The sequence below is a fragment of the Nothobranchius furzeri genome, chromosome 6 (genome assembly GCF_043380555.1).
Source record: "Nothobranchius furzeri strain GRZ-AD chromosome 6, NfurGRZ-RIMD1, whole genome shotgun sequence".
NCBI lineage: Eukaryota > Metazoa > Chordata > Actinopteri > Cyprinodontiformes > Nothobranchiidae > Nothobranchius > Nothobranchius furzeri.
The window spans coordinates 41,796,744-41,814,357 of NC_091746.1; the positions used below are offsets into that span (position 1 = coordinate 41,796,744).

A 17,614-nucleotide genomic window follows, 5' to 3' on the forward strand; every position below is an offset into this window, starting at 1 on the left:
CTGCCAAGTCAGCAAACTAATAGAAGGAGGCCATTTTGACAGATAACTCACATCCACACACGTCTCTTCATTACCACACACACACAAACACACTTGTGTTTCATCTGGACCCAGCTGGAGGTGAATAAAGCTTGAGCATCCTGGCTTCCAGCAGACCTTCCCCTAAATGAAACTGTCCCTTTTATTAGGACTATCAGAGCAAAACAGTGCAGATGACAAGAGTCCAGCGGTCATAGGTTGCCTTGGAGATAAATAACAGATCTTTTATAAACTCAATCCCACAACTGGAGACATAATTAAATGGACCATTGGATCAAATGGTCAGCGTCAGTGAAAAGGAGGGGATGTAAAGCAAGCCACACAACAAAACATGTTAGTGTTCGTCAGTTTTTATACCTTTAATCCTTCTCCAAATCACACCTCTGTGTATGGATTTAAAGGTGTGGTTCTCTGAAAAAACTATTTTTTATAATTTTTTCTGATTATAATCAGTCAATCTGACTTTTTCATGCTGGCTGAACATGAAAATTGTCTCAGACACCTATCTCCTGCATTAGCATCTGAAAAGCCTGACATCTACGTCACAATGTCACTTAACGTCCATAGACTCACCCACCTTGACTTGCAATGGGGAAGGCTGTTGTTGGTTTAACACGCAGAAAACAGCAGAGAACATCTCAACTACTAGAAGCTAACCGTTAGCATTAGCAACACCACCACATAGCAGAAAGTCTTACAGGCTGGTGTTATTTGTGGAGGTAAAACATTAAACGTCGCAGAGCAAACCGAGTCAGTGGTAGCGTTGCGTTGCCGTTATCCAATCCAAGGTGAGACGTCCAAATACTGTCTGAACTTGTTGTTATTGAAACAAGTGCACCAGAGCTTTGTTTTCTCAGAATATGACTTACAAGGTGTTCATTCCTACTAGAAATCACTGCAAATGTATTGATGAAACGAGTAAACAACATATTCAAATCCTGCCTATTTTTACTTTACATTTTGTTTTATTTGACGTATTTAGGTTTTATGATAGATCAGATAATATGATAATATCAGAGCAAGGATGAAGCTCATCAGTTATATTTTATTGTCATGGACCAGAGTGTGAGTTAGGGGCAGCAGCAGCTCAGGAGGTAGAGCGGGTCTTTCAGTTTTAAGAGAATTGTGGGACTGAACCCAGCTCCCACTGTGGTATTCTGTTGTTTTGTCCTTGGGTAAGACACTTTGCCCAACTTGCCCACATGTAAGTTGGTGGTGGTCAGAGGGGCCGATGGCGTGAATGGCAGCCTCTGTCACAGCCGGAGTGGCTGTGGCTACGAAGTAGCTTACCATCACCAGCAACGTGTTTGAATGCCTAGAAAAGCTGTATGTAAATCGAATCCATCATTATTATTATTATTATTATTATTATTACTGTTATTATTATTATTATTATTATTATCACTGTTATTATTTTTTGAGTGTAAGGAAAAGTACTAGTTCACTGACTGGTCAGCTGTCAGATATAAACCAGCAGAAAAATGGGCAGCAACTCTTTGTGGCCCAGAACAGGAACGAGTAAGTTCATACAAATGAATGGATGAATGGTCTTATCACATCTAAGCAGGCACCAGCTGGTGCTGAAGACCTGATGTGAAAACAAGCTTGTAGCATGCTGCTTGATTTTAAGTAGTGGCTTCTTGGTGGATCATAAACTCTCTAAAGTAAGCAGCTATTTATCCTTGTTTCTCCACGATGACCTGCTGCCTGCACTTCTTTAACTGTGAGAAACTCAGATGCTTTTCTTTTTAACATTCCTGAAAGTTCTAATACATTTTTTTCCCGTTAATATTTTACTTGTGCATAAAGAGCTTCCTTGGTTCTCTACCCTCAGTGAAGGCCATGGCCCTGTAGTGAAACGTTGTGATAAAATGTACAGTCACATTTGGCTGCAAGACTTCTGCCATTACACTTGACCTCGTTTTGTTTGTCAATATTAAGCCTGAAAAACTTAAAAAGAACAAGTGAGACAGCAAACTTTATACTAAACCATTGAATTTACCATTTTAAATACTCTTGAGTACTGTATTATTACATTCTCCTAATAAACATAAAACAATGAAATAACAATAATCTAATTCTAAATCTCCCCATTCAACACACTCAGATAAAATACATATTTAGACTAAAATAGACATATTTTCCTCACTTTCAACCAGAAACGTAAAGCTAACGATGGATTGGAGACATTTTTATAATAAAATCTTTATTGATAGAAAACATTAGAGAAAAAAAAACACCAAACATACTGATACAGTGAGTATTTTGAAGGAATCACAAGTTTTAGCAGAACTGAAATAACTAAACTCCTGGTTTTATAGGCAATTTATTTGGACATTTTGTTGAAAAAATCAATTACCCAACATATTCACAATTTCCCTTCTAGATAATAAAATCATAAGTTAAATCTCCAGCATGTTTATGTCACAGAATGCCACAAAGCAGCGTCTGACAAGTTCACTCAGATGAACCAGCATGGCCGCTACGTGGCTCGGCCTGACGCTGACTGATAGCTGGCTGTGGATCCTGAGGGGCATCGAGAGTTTAATCACCCATAACCGCAATTACAGACATACACGTCCGCCTCATAAAGCACTGAAACAAGATGAGTGCCTCCCTCCTCTCCTCCCCTCGGCACACATCAACCAAATTCCACTAAAGCTCAATGAGGAACAAGGGAGCCGAAGGCGTAACCTCTGAGATTGAGGGGGGGATGAGGAATCGCTACCTTGTGCACCGCATTAGACGAGAATTGCAGCATATTAATTAGTGCTTTTAATACACTTACGAGCTTTAAAACAAGCTGTTATGCACTCAGTGTGTGGAGGAGTGCTGCCTTTGCCGTGAAAGTGAACAGGTGTGTCGTGTTTCTGCTGAGGATCTTAAAGAGCCTTGAAATAAATGATTCAAAAGGACCGAGAAGCTGCATCAATGAATGCAAAGAGACAACATTAACATATCAAATACGAAAAGCCACATACACACACACACACCTACAGCATGCACGTGGATGTGCATACGAGCACACACTCCTAATGATCACATAAAAGCTCACAGTACACCGTAAGACAGGCCTTAGGACGGATTAAGATGCAAGCCTTTATCAGTAGGTTCCCACAATCCCCTGTAGAATATCTCATCTCTCTCGTTCAGTTCTTTTTTTACTCCTCTTTTTCCATTTCCCTCGTACCTCAGGGATATTGCTGGGAGAGAAGGGGAGGAGAAGGATGGAGGATAGCAGAAAACACGGAGAAGAATTTGCTGATGAAAACTCAAGAGTTTTCACAACTTGGATGTATTTTGGGTAAAGCGGCAAGCAAGAGTCGCTCATGTGGTCATAAGTCGAGCACGAAAGTGGATTTTTGAGAGCAAGATTAGCAACAGCAGGTGAAAAAGACAGACTCTCTGGGTCAGGAGGTCAAATGCAAAGGGGCCAACAGCGCTGTGAAAGAGCCATCACATGATCAAGAGATTAACAACATTTCTATAGTGGCTGAGCAGAAAAGTCAGCTGTTTTTTTATGTAGGAACTCCTAACCAAAAGGAAAATAGATGGAGCATTAAAAAAATTGGTGAATTAAAGCCATGATTTGATGTTTTGGAGACATTTCTTAAAGTTTAAATTCAACCTAATTTTGCTTAAATAAAACTTACTTTACATTCTGATTAATCCTGAGTCACAACCTGAATTAAATTGTTTAAGTATTTAGCAAACTTTTTTGTCCAAAGCAACTTACAGGTGATTATAATTGTAATACTGACTCAAATGAAAGCTATTTTAATAGATGATGGGCCTGTTAACAAACTTCACTGCAACATTAGAGTGAAGGTGAAACTTTACAGGCAACCTTTGAACTCCAGAGGGGACCAGAAGATCAGCTGGTCAAAAGATTGATGCAGAAAACATGCCCTCTTCACCTCCTCATTTTCACAAAACTTTTTAGGGACGTTTTCTTTTTAGGGATGCAATTTCTTCTTCCTCAGTAAGTGAGGCAGCATCAGAGGTAACTGTAGAACCTCATCTGTGTTTGAACCGTTTTGATCCAGTTGAGTTTTCAGAGTTATCAAAAATATTAGCTTCATCTAAACCTTCAACTTGCGTTTTAGATCCAATTTCAACCAAATTATTTAAAGATGCATTTCCTTTGGTTACTGCACCCATTCTAGATATAATCAATCTATCCTTAGTAAATGGATATGTACCACAGGATTTTAAGGTTGCTGTAATCAAACCTTTACTTAAGAAACCTTCTCTGGATCCAGATGACCCAAAGAATTATAGACCAATATCTAACCTTCCATTTTTATCCAAAGTCCTTGAGAAAATAGTGGCCAACCAAGTATGTGAGCATTTAAACACTAATGCTCTGTTTGAGGAATTTCAGTCTGGTTTTAGAGAGTATCACAGCACTGAAACTGCATTAGTGCGAGTTACCCCGGGTTTCCACGGGAGCCGTCAGCAGCACGTTACTGCAGCAGCACGTCTTGCTCGCGTAAGCTGCTGCTTGGCCCTTCCCACGAGACGCGAATCAGCAGGGGAGCAACTGTCACCGACAGAGCACGAAGTCACACGAGTGACTTCGTCAGTAAACACAACAACAAGCAGGAGAAAATTACAACATGGCTCCAAAATATTTGTGTTTTTATGTTCTGTCCGTTTTATAATCGCCAATACGGACCTGAAAAACAAAGGAGACCGCTAGCTAGGTGATAACTTCTCACGGGGCCGCACAGTTAGTAACCTTTTTTAAAGTAAAGCGACCGGAAGGCAGTACGTTCTTTATTCTGAAAATCTCGGGAGCTTCTCTCCATTTCCGCGTCCGATTTCCTGTCTTTCCTTCCCCAAAAATGTCGAACTTGACCCGTTTCAGAGGCGTCGCGCGTAGGAAATAGAACCGGCGCGTAAAGGCCGCGACATGCTGCTCCTGAGACGCGGCCAACTCGCGCTGCTGCCGGCTGCCGACGGCTCCAGTGGAAAAGGTTCTGTTGACCACAGCGGTTCCTATCAGCAGCTATGACGTGCTGCTGCAGTAACGTGCTGCTGACGGCTCCCGTGGAAAGCCGGGGTTACAAATGACATTCTCATGGCCTCAGATAAGAATCTTGTATCTGTTCTAGTCTTGTTAGATCTCAGTGCTGCCTTTGACACAGTTGATCACAATGTTCTTGTAGAAAGACTTGAACATGTTGTAGGGATCAAAGGAACGGCGCTAGGATGGTTTAAATCCTACCTGTCTGATAGATTTCATTTTGTAAATGTACATGACAAATCGTCTTCATACTCCAGGGTTACTTGTGGAGTACCACAGGGTTCAGTGCTTGGACCAATTCTTTTTACTATATATAAACTCCCAATTGGTAAAATCATTAGACAGCATGGGATAAACTTCCACTGTTATGCTGACGATATTTAGTTATATCTATCCATTAACCCCGATGAACATAATTGGTTAATTAGAATACAGGCTTGTCTTGAAGACATAAAAAATTGGATGACTCAAAACTTTCTGCTTGTAAATCACGACAAGACTGAAGTTCTCATTTTTGGACCTGAAATTCAGAAAAGGAAATTGCTTAGTCAATCACCTGACCTAAAAGGCATTAAAATATTCTCAGAGAACAAAGTAAGGAACCTTGGTGTTATCGTCGACCAGGACATGTCATTCAAATCCCAGGTTAAACAGGTTTGTCGGATTTCTTTTTTCCACCTTTGGAATATTGCTAAGATTAGAAGCATCTTTTCCAGGAGTGATGCTGAAAAACTAGTTCATGCATTTATTACATCAAGACTGGATTACTGTAATTCATTACTCTCAGGAAGTCCACAGAATGTAGTTAAAAGTCTTCAGCTTGTCCAAAATGCTGCAGCTAGAGTTCTGATGAGAATTAAAAGGAGAGATCATATCTCTCCTGTCTTAGCTTCCCTACATTGGCTACCTGTTAAACTCAGAATAGATTTTAAGGTCCTTCTTCTCACATATAAAGCTCTTAATAATCAAGCTCCATCATACATCAGTGACCTGATTGTTCCATATGTTCCTAACCGCGCATTTCGCTCTCAGACTGCAGGTCTACTGGTGGTTCCCAGAATATCTAAAATTAGGATGGGAGGCAAATCTTTTAGCTATCAGGCTCCTCTCTTGTGGAACCAACTCCCAGCATTAGTCTGTGAGGCAGACACTTTGTCTACTTTAAAGAATAGGCTTAAAACATTTTTATTTGATAGGGCTTATGGTTAAAATCTGATGTTAGCCCAGATCTGGACAAGTGGGGGAGTAGAGGGAGGTGGAGTGTACAGTCGGTAAAGACAGCTCTCCCTTGCCCTGCCTCCAACATGCCTCAATCTAAAAGGCTAGGTTATCCAGTTATCTCTGTAGTTCTGCTGCTATAGGCTTAGGCTGCTGGAGGACACAATGACCACTTTCCACACTCTGCTACTTTCTTCTACAATTTGCTTTTTAACTGTATTATTTCCTGCAATTTCAGCTGTTAACTTTATTTTTTCTCTAAGTGTTTTTCTCCCCAGAAGAAGCTACATTGATGTTCTGCTGAGCTGTGGTGGCCTCATGGAGGGGGGCATCAGCTTGAACACTGCTGCTAACCACTTAACCATTCTCCCTCTCCTGATAAAAACATTTTACTTTCTTTGACATTGAATGTGCTACTACTAGTTTACCCGTTCAATTATATATTCACTAGGATAAACACAATAAAGTTTATCTCTCACCAAATAGAATATGTACTAAGAAATCACAATGTAACCATAGAAACATTACTTGGTATATATGTGGTGTGTGTGTGTGTGTGTGTGTGTGTGTGTGTGTGTGTGTGTGTGTGTGTGTGTGTGCGTGTGTGTGTGTGTGTGTGTGTGTGGGATGGTGTTGGTGTGTGCGTGTGTCTGCTCTGTCTTCTCGATCCCCAGTGAGTCATGGCGGATGGCTGCTTATACTGAAGTTTCTTCCTGTTAAAAGGGAGTTTTCCTCTCCACTGCCACTAAATGCTTGCTTAGTATGAGGATTGCTGTAAAGACTCTGACGCCAGTCAGTGACTTGATGCAATCTGCTGGGTTCCTTATATAGGAAACTTTTTACTGATTAGCTTAATGAACTGACCTGTATTGGAATGTTTACTGTGTGAAGTGCCCTGAGATGACTCTTGTCATGATTTGGCGCTATATAAATAAATTTGAATTGAATTAAAGATAATGTTGCTAATCAGCTGTATAATAATAATAATAATAATAATAATAATAATAATAATAATAATAATAATAATAATAATAATAATAATAATATCTTAGGATGAGCTGCTCTGTGAGTCAGAAAGGTTTACATTTATCCTTTTCAATAGAGTTTAATGGAAATTGTCTAACATCAATATTTCATCGGCACAGGTCTGGTCAGAGGCTAAACTGGGATGCATGTTAACAAAATACACAAAATCATTATTGTAGCCTTCTTAATAAATATGATTAATAATGTATCCTACACAGAAGTTCTCCATGTTGTTGATTTTTGGCATTTGAGATCCTTTGCATCTTCCCAGGAGCACACATACAGGAACATAGCTTTGTCTGAGGAGTACACACTTTCCCCAAGGACTTAGTTGACTCAAGACATGAGGAATAACAAACAGAAACTTGATCCTGCGATTGCAAGTAAAAAAAGAAACAACTTCAGGTAGAGTCAGCTCATTTTCTTCAGAGATAAATCAGCATCCCATTAATTATTGATCTACACATACTTTGGAGATGGCACTGCTTGTACCATTCAAACCTTAAGTGCAGGTTCATGTAGAGTAAAAATGTGAGAACTGAAACATCTGGCAAGATTAATTTGTACATGAAGCTTCTTACATATTTTTTTATTGCCTAAAGCTTCAGCTTCTTGTATTTTTAAAGAACACTTTGGCAAGTATTCTATATTAGAAATTAATTCTCATCGGCTGCGCTACACAGGGCTTCCAAAAACAGATGTTTTGTGTAAACTGATGTTTTTTCCCGGCCTTGACGTTAAATGTGCCAGTTTTTCCTGTAATACACTTCTTTGTTGCATGAGGAAACTTTCCTGGCCCCGATAGTTGAAACGACTGCTGCTTTTAATGTCAGCTGAAACGTAACATGTATAGTTTGTTCACTTGTCCCTGTTTCTGTGATGCTTCAGTTCTCCAGATGTTGCTACTTCTGCTCAGTCTGATTTCTGTTTTAGCGTTTTTATGGTTGATGGGACAAAGATTTTCCTTCTAGTTTGCTACTGTCATGATTGGTTCTGTAGGTTGAATGCTTTGCAGTCATGTTTCTGGTTTTATTGTATTTCTGGTACTTCCTGTTTTATTTTGTGTATTCACTTCCTGTCTCATTGCAGGCAGCTTCACGACCTGAGGCTCCTCACTAATCAGCCATATGTCTTGCACCTGTGTCCTGGCTAGGGCTGCAACAACGAATCGAGAAATTCGATGAAAATCGATTACTAAAAGCGTTGGCAACGAATTGCGTCATCGATTCGTTGTGTCGCACAACTCTTCCAAAAGCCCCCCCCTTCCCGCCCGCCATTGCGCGCAGACCAGAGCAAGTCAGATCAGCGCGAGGGAGAGCCGGTACCGGCAGATCAGCGCGAGGGAGAGCCGCAGATCAGCGCGAGGGAGAGCCGCAGATCAGCGCGAGGGAGAGCCGGCAGATCAGCGCGAGAGAGAGCCGGTACCGGCAGATCAGCGCGAGGGAGAGCCTGCAGACTTGCGCTGCTGCGAACCGGTTCCGCAATGTTGCGCAGCGATCCAGGCAGCTGCTTCCAGCGCACGGTCCATTCTCAAAGTGGCAAAACCAAAAAACTATAATTAGCACACGATCGTTCTTGTCTGCACATGTTCTCTATTTTCTGTCTTATTTGTGCCTGAAGCGCGCTACTGCGGAGCTCATCACCTGTGCTGTGGTGATGAGCTCCGCACGCAGCATCGAAAACGCGCTCTGCGCTTTGTGGTCAGGAGATCTCTTTGATCTGCTCAAAAGTAACTGATGAGGTGAAAAGGTAAGAATCCAGGCAACAGATTTTCTGGAGAATTATGAGGAGATGCAGGAAGATGAGAGACAGACAGGACAGGAAAATAGTTAAATAAAAACAAGAAAACAAAACAAAGTGTTGAAAAGTCAAATGTAGATATATCTCCACTACACGTTTTTACCTGTATAAAACAATAAGTTATACACATGTCATATTTATACATCTGATACAATTCAGATCACCTTCAAAACTCAGTCACACCCAGGGCCGTTTCAAGACATTTTGGGGGCCAAGGCAAAATGACACCCCCCCCCAAACCATTTGAACGCCACTATTTGTGGATTCTCTGAAAGTTTCCATGGAGTGTGTGACAACTTATTTTTTCATTGATCCTATCGTCTAATCTCACAGCTGAAACAAGCATCCTTAATAATCTGTGCACAGGAAGCGTACCGATGCTGTAGTAAAACAAAAGGTATAATAATTTATTATTAATAAAACCTTGTTGCAGCACTAAAGCAGAAAAATGAGATTTTGCATTAAATATGCAAAATATTTACATATGAATTGTTTTAGAGCCCTTTTATTGGTAGAATCTGATATTAATTTAGTTCTTACAAAAAATGTGTCTCAACATGGTTTGTGTGGCGTTGCCATAGTGTGACGTCATAGGCACAGATCCCCTGTCCTCTTGTTTGGAAATGGAAATATGATCACCCTATATTAAACAACCTGTCCACCCGGGCTTTTGCGCTGCACAGAGACGCTTCGCTGCCTGACTGAACGTCAGTTGAGAGTCAGTCTCATGCAGACTGACCAATGAAGAGAGGGCCTCAAGTTAAGACCCTCTCCTCATTGGTCAGTCCACACGAGGTGGGTCAAAGGTTACTCTGGGCGGGTTACGTGTTGTCAGGCATTCAAGTATTGAGTATATTTATTGCATATTACAGTAAAATATTCTGTATGTGACCACATTATGGTGATCCTCGGGTCGTGATGATGGAGCCCTTGAATATTGTTGCCCAGGGTACAACAAAGTGTTAATCTGGCCCTGGTTCTGCCGTCACATTCCCGCAGAAACTGGTTGATCACACCGGGGCCAGACTACTAGCATGTGGTTTTACAACCACAATGTCCTCGGAAGCAAAAACGCTTTTAAAAGGGAGGGAGGAGTCCTAACTGTTGCTGCAGGCGTGTTGTGTGAGAGTGCAGTTATGTACTGGTTAATATATTTTTGGGTTCAGTTGCTTTCATGTGGCCTAATGTGAGTCTATTTAAGATCATTGGAATGATCAGCAGCATTTCTTGATGTGACTTTATGGCAGTTGCCCAGGGCATCATCGCAAGGAGGATGGCATTCATTTACTTTTGTTTTATTTGGTATTTTTTCAGTCATTTTTGGAAATAGTGATCAATTTTGATTAATTCACAGCCTATGTTTAATTACATTTAAAATAAATGTCAACAGATGAGATCAAACAAAACAGATGAGAATTGCCCTTAAGCTGTTTAACTTGGACCAAGCATTTTAGGTCACAGATAGATGTAGCTTAGGGTCTCTGTCTATACACCTTATAAGACAATTTAGGTGATGGCATGTTGTTTTTCTGCTATTGAACTGTTTTCTAATAATGTTGTGTTAAATAAAGTGAAGGAAGGAGAGAAATAACGTTTCCCTAGCAGTTTTTAAAAATTTCCCCATGTAATCCGATTAATCGATTAATCGTGTCGAGACCCCATCCGATTAATCGATTATCCAAATAATCGTTTGTTGCAGCCCTAGTCCTGGCTTCTCCATTTATGCTTCTTTGCAAACAGATCCCTTTGCCAGTTTGTCTTCTACAGTTGAATAAAGTGAACCTGCTCTCAGTAACACTTAGGCCTAGTCCACACGTAGCCGGGGTTTTTTAAAAACGAATATCCGCCCCTCCAAAAACTTGCATCCACACCACCTCGTTTAAAAAAAAACTCTGTCCACACGTACCCGGATAAATACGTTGTTAAGGACATGCCAGACCTTTAGGCGGCAGTACTTCCCCGTTCTTAACCTCGTCCTTCGTCTGTGGTCTTCCGCAAGGAGAAGTAATTCCGCTTGCAAAAACAAACAAGCAGAAAGCGCTTGGACAATTGATGGATCGGGTAGTGACAGAGCGCAGCTCTGAGGGCTTCCATGATGCCGGCTAGTGTAAACACAGGTCGCACACGTGATGTCAGCATTTTTTTGTCGCGGAAAGTGACGTTGCGCACCTTAAAACTCCGGTTTTGTCTGTTCACACGCAGACACCCAAAACGGAGAAAACGCAGATCTTCACTTTGGCCGGAGTTTTTAAAAAGATCCGTTTTCGTGTGAAAAAACTCCGTTTTCGTGTGGATGACAGGCCAAAACGTAGAAAAATATCTACGTTTTGGCAGATCCCCGGCTACGTGTGGACAGGGCCTTAGTGAGAGTGTATTCAGTTAGTTTTGGACTTGTTCAGTTGTGCTGTACTGCCAGGAATCCCTTCAGCTTATTAAACTGTGTGAGCTCTGCATTGGAGTCCTCTTTTGTGCTTTGATAGCTACATTGTTATTTTGCAATATTTCTTTTCATTTGACTCTGACTGGATGCATTTCTTGTGAAGACAAATGTCAGAACTACAAGACTTAAAGAGGCAATATATAGTTTTTACCTTTAATCTCTGGAAATATCCATGAAAATGTTGAAAATGAATACAATTTTATCCAGTTGTTGAAAAACATTGGCGGCTCTTTCCAAAACCTATGTGAAAGAACAGAATCAAAAAAGAAATGCAATATATGTTGGCTGAGTGGTATTGCCGTAGTATGATGACGTCACCGGCAGGCGCAGGACCCCGAGCCGATCTGGAAACTACAGCGCCAGAAAACTACAATTGCCGATGGAACTAACCAAAAGACCATCAAAGTCTGAGGAGTCACATCGAGGTTGCATGTTTTCTGCTCCACAGGTAACATTTCCACTTTTGTTTTGGCGATACGGTGTAAAACTACCCTGAACTGTATGTATTGCCTCCTACTGCCAGGAAACTACACACTCCCACTTTAAGGCAACAAAGATCAATAAAACAAACTTACATTTGCTTTTAGATTCATGAGATCAGATGAGGCTTCTTAGAAATCCCTTTAGCTGCGTTTTGGGAAAAGAGAAAATTATGGTTCCCAAATGATTCCCGAGCGCGGCTGTGTCTGCAGCTCACCTCTCTCACAGGGGATTGGTCAAAGGTTGAGAACAAAATTCACACACTAACAAGTGGATCTTTAACTAGGACGTTATTGAATTTGATATTCTTGAACATCATCCATTCTGTCACTAGGCGTCAGCTCCCTCATTTTTATTTAAGATTTCTTTTTCTTGTTGTTTTCATTGTTAAATTGCTCATAACATTTTGATCAAGAGATTTGAGATATTCAAATGAGATATCTACCGTCAACATCATAAAAAGGTGATAAACCCTAACCCTTCCTCCTCCCTTCTCCTGGGACTTCTTTTGATGCTAAACATCTTCGTCTCCCCTCCCCCTGCCACACCTGGTGTGGAGTGCAGTGCCTTGGTCTGCCTGAGTGTTTGTGGCTCCCGAGTCAGAGAGTTTAAGATTTTTGGCGTCTGCCTGATCAGTCCCGGTGGCTGCCTGGTGGGATCTGGGTCCCTAGGCTCTGCTGGGTCCCCGGCGGGGGTGGCCGCCCCTGGGTCCCGGGCTTGGCTGGCTAGGGGGTGGGAGGCTGCGGGTGGGCTCTTCCCGGGACTCTGCCGGCTGCTGGTTGTGGACTCCCGGGGCAATCCACTGCGCCTCTCGAGGGGGGCGGGGGCTTTTCTGGTCACGGTCTCCTTGGGGTCCCTGTGCTCTGGGGCAGCTCCTGGATCTCTGAGACTTGGAGCTACCTCCATCTCCTACGCATCTTTGGGGGGTAGATCTGTGGCACCTCACACTCTATTGGACGCTCCTATAGAGAAACCTTACATATACAAGCGCATGTACACACACAAGTGCTCACATGGTGTTCTCATAAGTATGGACTTGGGCACGTTCAACACATGTCTTAAGGCTGTGGTTGGCACTAAATGCACAGTGATTTATTATCGTGTGATTGTTCAGTTAAACAATGTTGATTTTATATTTCTTCATCAAGTTGACGCAGTGATAGCTTGCTCCTGATGTATTGTTGTGTGTCTCTTTGTCTTTTTTTCTCCTGCAGGTCTAGAGGCAGACTCTTGTTCATCATTGATTGTTTATTTTTGTGCCCCCCCCTCCACCCCCCCCCCCACCCCCCCCCCCCGACCACCAACACCACCACCTTTTGTCTCTTTCTTTCTCTTTCACCTCTGTCTTTGTGTCCGGTTGAAATTACAAGCCATTCAAAAAAACAATAAAAATAGTTTTATGTATCAGGCGTGACATTAAAAGCAGATGCGTTGATACTATGCTCTAGCTGAGAGTAAAATCTGTAACTTATCACCAGCATTCAGACATTAATTCTGTTTGCTTCACAGCCAGACAGGACACGGGGGAGGGGGGGTGGGGGGTGAATAAATAAATAAAAAGGTGATAAATCCATAACTTGCTGGAAGTACCTCTGTTTTGAATTGTGCCGACTCACAAACGCTGTCGGACGACATGGTTACATATTAAGTAACAACTGGAGAGATAAAACACCAGCTACAGCCATTAAATCAGGCCAAAGTCAACTTCTCATCTCTCCTTCAGACAGTATCAACATCTTCAGAGATAACTCATTCAGGTTTTGCAGAAAGCTGCTGTAAAGGCAGGTCATAAACATCACTTTAGCACACAGCCCAGAGGATGAGGTTATAATCGTTATGTAACCTGCAGAGCTGCTGTGCTTAAGCGTTATTTCCCCCCTCCCACAAACTAAAAGTGTTGCGTTCTCAAATAGTGATTATGTGAACAGGTAGTCAGAAAAACCTTTCATTATCATCTAACGCCCAGGCACCATCAATGATAATAGACCTGTTTGTTTTCCCCACAAGCTCTAAATTCCCCTTTAACCCCTGCAACCTCTGCTGGCAGATGGAGGCAGATAAACACAAAGAGCTCTTGTTGTAATAAACATAACTGCATCCAGACATACCGTCCTCTAAGTGTGCTTCTAAGTGTGTGTCCACTTAAAAGTCAAAATGTGACCATGCGTGGACAATTTGTATTTCTCTTTCTCTCTCTCTGCTGCATGTGCATTTGACGCTCAATCATGCTCGTCTGCTTATCTTGTTTCAATTCAGGCGCTGTGCCACCCAGCAAGGTCTGAATAATGGATCTGGCAACGAGCTGGTGTCGGGTGAGACGGCGCAAAACTAGCCGGGTCGTTGTGTAATCATCAGGCGCAAACCCACGTGCCCGGCCGGCGTATCACAATACACAAAACAGATGGCAGGGAGGGTGTTAAATAAAAACAAATACATGCTCATTATCAGCTTGGGTTACAGGCAGCTGCTCCTGCTTGTTTTGCTTTTGACATAAATGTTCAATCACATCCTAATGGCCCTTTTGCCCAGGAGGTTAAAAACACCAAACGGATGAAAGAAGGTCATTTTTGGATGGTGCTACTCCTGATTGTCACCTTGGTGGGACAAAAACCCTCCACTATAGCTGGCAAAGAGATAAAGAGTCTTCTGAATGAGAACATGGAGATGCAGGGATACATACACAAGCACTCACACAGACACAGAACCCAAAGGCTGATCCTGCTTTAGGCTGGCCGCGGCTTTACTTTCTTTCTGGCACTAAGCTCTTGTCCAGATGCTGTAGGGCAAATCATAACAGTGGTAACAGACAGCCTAGATCATTTAGATGGTTTCACAAAGTTTAGTGCAAACCTTTATATTAACACATTTGTACCGAGCAGAACCACCATCAGGAAGGAGCAGGCAACATGGGTAAAAGACAGAAAAACGCATGACTAGATAGGAAAAGTGTTTTAATATAAATATAAATTATTTCTGACAATGTAAAAAAAATGAACTACATTTCCTCCATCTTAAATACACAAATAAAGTGTTAATCTTTCAACTTTGAATCTACAACCCATCACATCCACACTTTACACCACCCTCTCTTCATTTGAAAGTCATGTTGTACAACAACACCACTCAATTAGCTCAATATCAGCGACTGTAATGGACTAGTGGACACCATGGCCCTGTGGCGTTTGGTGCACATTTTTTTCATGGTTCCTACTCTGTCACACATTGGCTATCTACATGGGCAGACGATAAAGGTCAGCTTTCTCCAACAGCTCCCCCACTATGCGTCAGGTAACCCTGCAATTGGAACTCATGGAGGGTGGGCAGAAGTATGACTGGGCTGAGGAGTAATTCCAGTAAATGAGGTTCCCATCACAGCAGGTCACTGGCCGAGTCGTGTTGGGCTAATGCAGGCAGAAAGGGGAAGGCTGATGAAAAGCCAAACACTGAAGAATTTTTTTTGTTGTAACTTTACACAGTTTTTGTATAAATGTAGTTGCTGCCATAGCTTCCTCTGGATGTCCTCAGATGGCTTGATGTAAAAATAATTAGTTTTAAATAATGCACTGAGTAAAATAGCAAGTGTATTTAAATGTACCTGAGAAGGTGTTAGTTGTAGGGTCAGTAGAGCAACTATTTACTATGATTTTTAGACTTAACAACAGAATCATGGCATCAGCAACTGGTGACCCCAACTTTTATAAAAGAACGCCTATACTGATAATAGCCCAGTTAAACAAGAGAATAATGAAAATATCCATCCATCCATTATCCAACTCAGGTCGCCGAGGTAACAGGTCCCAGAGGGAAACACGCACACTCTTCAGCAACACTTCCAGTTTCTCCTGAGGAATCTCATTCACTGGGTTGCTGCCATAAGGTTTCCTCCCAGTGAGATTGGCCCAGAAATATTCTAAAGGAAGAAAACCAGGATACTGAAACAGATTATAAACAGTTGATCTACTCCAAGCACCCAGATTCAAAGCATCTTCTGTATAGGTGTTCATTTTTTAGTCATGATCTAAACCTTGTGACCATGGGTATGGGTTAGAATATACATGGGGAGGTATTCTCATTGCTGCAGATGAAGAACTGATCAGAAGTTTCATCTCTTGCTTCGTCACTAGGGTCTCTTATGGCAAAACTGATTAGGAGTCAGAGTTATTCAGAGACACTCATGATGTGTGCTCAGAATAGCAAAACTAGACACCTGGAGCCAGGACTGGAGTGAGGGGAGCTCATCTGTAAGAATCTAGTCGTCACACTTTGGTTAACTGGACTAAAGCCACAGATGCGGGTCCATCACCTGATGGGAACAGATCGAGGTTGGATGCAATGCGAGACCAGTGGCAGATAACGACAGAGAGCTGGGTGTGCTGATCCCTGGTGTTATGGACTGATTTTAGGCAGGTAGATTCAATAACCAATGAACAAATGATGGACCATTTACACCCAAATCTGAACGCTGATTTTGACATTTGTTAAAATTATGGCAAAACATGCAGACCAAAAAAAAAAAGAGAGAGTTTATTTAGATCTTTGGAGATTTTTTCAGAACCCCTATTCTATACTGGCTTCTGACCCTAACGCTGGATAGTAAAAATGTATAGAAACTATTTCACAATGCACAAGATACATTTTATGATAACACTGTGCACATCTGCAAATTCAGCTTTAAGTTGACATGTTGACAACCTGTAATAGCATCAAAGTGCACTTGCAGTTCCAAAATGATTACAGCAATGACCCTGTTCTTGTGAAGAGCCTCGTGAGGTTTATCTTGAGAGGCACTATTTGAAAAAAATGTTTCTTCTTCCCCTATTTCTTCCTGTGGTTAAACTGTTTTAATTGGAGGAAAATATGGCTAAGAAAGGGTTATGTTGTCTCTACTGGTGATCATAAATCAAAGCTGATCACCATGACACGTGGGGTGCAACAAGGCTCAATTCTTAGACCACTGCTTAATATCACATAAGACACACACACACACACACACACGGATCCATCCATCCATCCATTTTCATCCGCTTATCCGGAGTCGGATCACGGGGGCAGTAGCCTAGGGCGAGAGGCCCAGACTTCCCTCTCCCCAGCCACTTGGGCCAGCTCCTCTGGGGGAATCCCAAGGCGTTCTTTGGCCAGGTGAGAGACATAGTCCCTCCACCGTGTCCTGGGTCTTCCTTTAGGCCTCTTCCCAGTTGGACGTGCCCGGAAAACCTCACCAGGGAGGCGTCCAGGAGTCATCCTGACCAGATGCCCGAGCCACCTCAACTGGCTCGATGTGGAGGAGAAGCGGGTCTACTCCGAGCCCCTCCCAAATGACCGAGCTTCTCACGCTATCTCTAAGGGAGAGCCCAGCCACTCTTCGGAGAAAACTCATTTTGGCCGCTTGTATCCGCAATCTCATTCTTTAGGTCACTACCCAAAGCTCATGACCATAGGTGAGGGTAGGAACGTAGATCGACCGGTAAATTGAGAGCTTCGCCTTCTGACTCAGCTCTCTCTTCACCACGACAGACCGGTACAACGCCCGCATCACTGCAGATGCAGCACCAATCCGCCTATCGATCTTATGCTCCAGTTTT

The 17,614-nt window shown here is 42.2% G+C and overlaps 1 protein-coding gene across 5 annotated transcripts in view; it reads right to left on the reverse strand.

Moving 5' to 3' along the window:
* The window catches only part of rxraa (retinoid X receptor, alpha a), a 164,261-nt gene that overhangs the window by 89,725 nt on the left and 56,922 nt on the right, over positions 1 to 17,614 (reverse strand). The gene's annotated exons all lie outside the window — the stretch shown is intronic.